General features: G+C 48.7%; 1 protein-coding gene across 3 annotated transcripts in view; it reads left to right on the top strand.

Annotated features, from left to right (window-relative positions):
- The first annotated feature begins 259 nt into the window (after positions 1 to 259).
- Positions 260 to 2,248, top strand: part of LOC139748380 (uncharacterized) — a 130,841-nt gene continuing 128,852 nt past the window's right edge. Inside the window, exon 1 of one of the 3 annotated variants that reach the window (XM_071661496.1) lies at positions 260 to 541. The gene's annotated coding sequence lies outside the window, so the exon portion shown is untranslated. Of the gene's footprint in view, positions 546 to 2,248 lie in introns of all 3 variants that reach the window. The other 2 variants (XM_071661493.1, XM_071661494.1) reach the window with 2 other exon arrangements.

Raw genomic sequence — 2,248 nt, 5'->3', positions numbered from 1 at the left:
AGGAGGGGGTGGTGGCAGTCACATAACCCCAGACCGAAGGCAAAAATAAATAATAGCAGAAGTACTCCATGACTGGTAGTAGGGGGGGAGGGAATGTGGGGGAGAGAGAGAGAGAGAGAGAGAGAGAGAGAGAGAGAGAGAGAGAGAGTGGGGAGGTGGGAGGGACTTGGCAAGTTGCCACATAGCACCATTTTTAACCAGGTTTCGCCTCGCACCACACCCTCGTATTCCCATCTTTCGTAGGCTCTTCCTTGGTTATCCTGAGCCTTCTGCCTTCCCCAAATGGTGTACAGTAATCCCACAGCCTCCCTTAACCCGTGGGTGTAGTGCGCAGGGTGTACACCGAGTGTGTACATGTGTACTTGTGTGAGGGCTGGGGGGCCAGGGAGTGTAATGTGTGTTCGTGTGTATGTGTGTGTGTTTTGCTGCGCATTCAGGCTGAGCCAGTTGGCTCTGTGGTGTGATGCAAGCGGACCACTTCTGCCGTTCCTCCCGCTTCTTCCCGTGATACCAGGCTCCTGCTGGCGTTAACACCGGCGAGGCGAGTGTGTAGACGAGTGTTAAAGGTGGCTGCAGCAGTGGCAAGCTTTGGTTTACCCGGCGGGAGTAGGTAAAAGTGTGTCGGCCCGGGTGGTGGTGGTGGTGTGTGTGCCGCTGCTGGTGTGGGAGGTGGTACCATGTGCCGTGAAGGCCTACAGTGTGGTGACATGGTCGTCACCCCGTCACTAACTGGGGTAAACAACACGAACGATGACCAACCCCCCCTCCTCCTGCTCCTTCTCCTCCTCCTTCTCGTCCTTCTCCTCTCCACAGACACACACACCCCACACCACTTACCCCCATCTCTACCCATTTGTGCGAAGGGCTCTGAGCGAGACATTCGTACGAGCATCAAGACCCTGGAATAAGACACACACACACACACACACACACACACGGGCATTATGTAAACCTGGAAGAAAAAAAAATTACGCCAGTGGAATTGTAAATGAATGGAGTGCCCAGCGTCGGTGTAGCCTAACCTAATCCACTGTGTGACTCAGTGTTACCCGCTGTAAAATGGGCAGATCATAATGTGTGAAGTGTTCGAAGGCGTGCAACAGAACCGTGGAGACGAGGACGACAGACGACTGTGGCTTTAACAACCAGCCACCCACCACCACCCATATCCCCCAACACACACGCATAGTGTGTCCGCATAAAGCCTCCACACCAGTAAACAAACAGCTGGACTCTGGTGGGTGTTCCTAGTGCCTTGTTCTGGGGGAGAGACGCCCTGCGGACGCGATCAGGTTTGGACACAACACGCACAAGAAAAAAAAAAATATGTATATCAAAATGTTATTAACACAATGTCTTCTTCTTGTGAGCTTTCACTTCATAAGGGCAAGCATTATATTGCCTCCCAGTTCTAATTAGATATTAACCCCCGAGGATGCTGCAAATTAGTCGAATATATATATATATATATATATATATATATATATATATATATATATATATATATATATATATATCCCCTGTTGACGATCAAGGGATAGGCTGTTCATTGAAATTTTGCGATTTTTCAGAATTTTAAAGACCACACATTGAAGAATTTGAGTTGAAAATGTGTTGATCTTTAAGAATAGTTGTAGTTTCATCTGTGTGTGTGTGTGTGTGTGTGTGTGTGTGTGTGTGTGTGTGTGGCGTGATTGATAAGTCAGTCTTGATTAAATAAGATAAGGGTCTGATTAAGGAGGGGTGAGGGGGGGGTGTACGATAGCTTGAAGCCTCTAGCTTTGGAAAGCTTGTTTAGCTTTTGACGAGGCCAAATAGCCATGCAGATAGGACTCAAACTGATGATGCTCTTTAGAACTGCTCTTCGCATTAGCACTTTAGTATGTGGATTAAGTTTTCTTTTGTTTTCCTGTTGCTATACGGGGAGCGAGGACTGACGGCGCTGGTGGATACGTTGGTGGGCGTGATAATGTAGCTGGTGGGGCGGTCGGGGGGGGGGGCCCAGGAATGTTAGCTGTGCAACCACCCAAAGTGAATAAGCCTAACACTAGGCTGTATCCTGGTGGGTGAGTGTGGCAGTCAGTGTGTAGACCGAATCCTCGGGTCTCTGATCACGTACGCCAGTAGGTCGGTCGGCTGCTCGATATGTGAAGTTGTCTAGCACACACTCGCACACACACACACACACACACACAACGCTTAAAAAAAAAAGGAAAGAAAATGAAAATTCCTATCAATTGCGGTAATA

This window comes from Panulirus ornatus, chromosome 73, assembly GCF_036320965.1.
Source record: "Panulirus ornatus isolate Po-2019 chromosome 73, ASM3632096v1, whole genome shotgun sequence".
NCBI classification, from domain to species: Eukaryota; Metazoa; Arthropoda; class Malacostraca; order Decapoda; family Palinuridae; genus Panulirus; species Panulirus ornatus.
The sequence above is the reverse complement of the archived record's forward strand: the minus strand, read 5'-3'. Positions and strand labels throughout refer to the sequence as shown.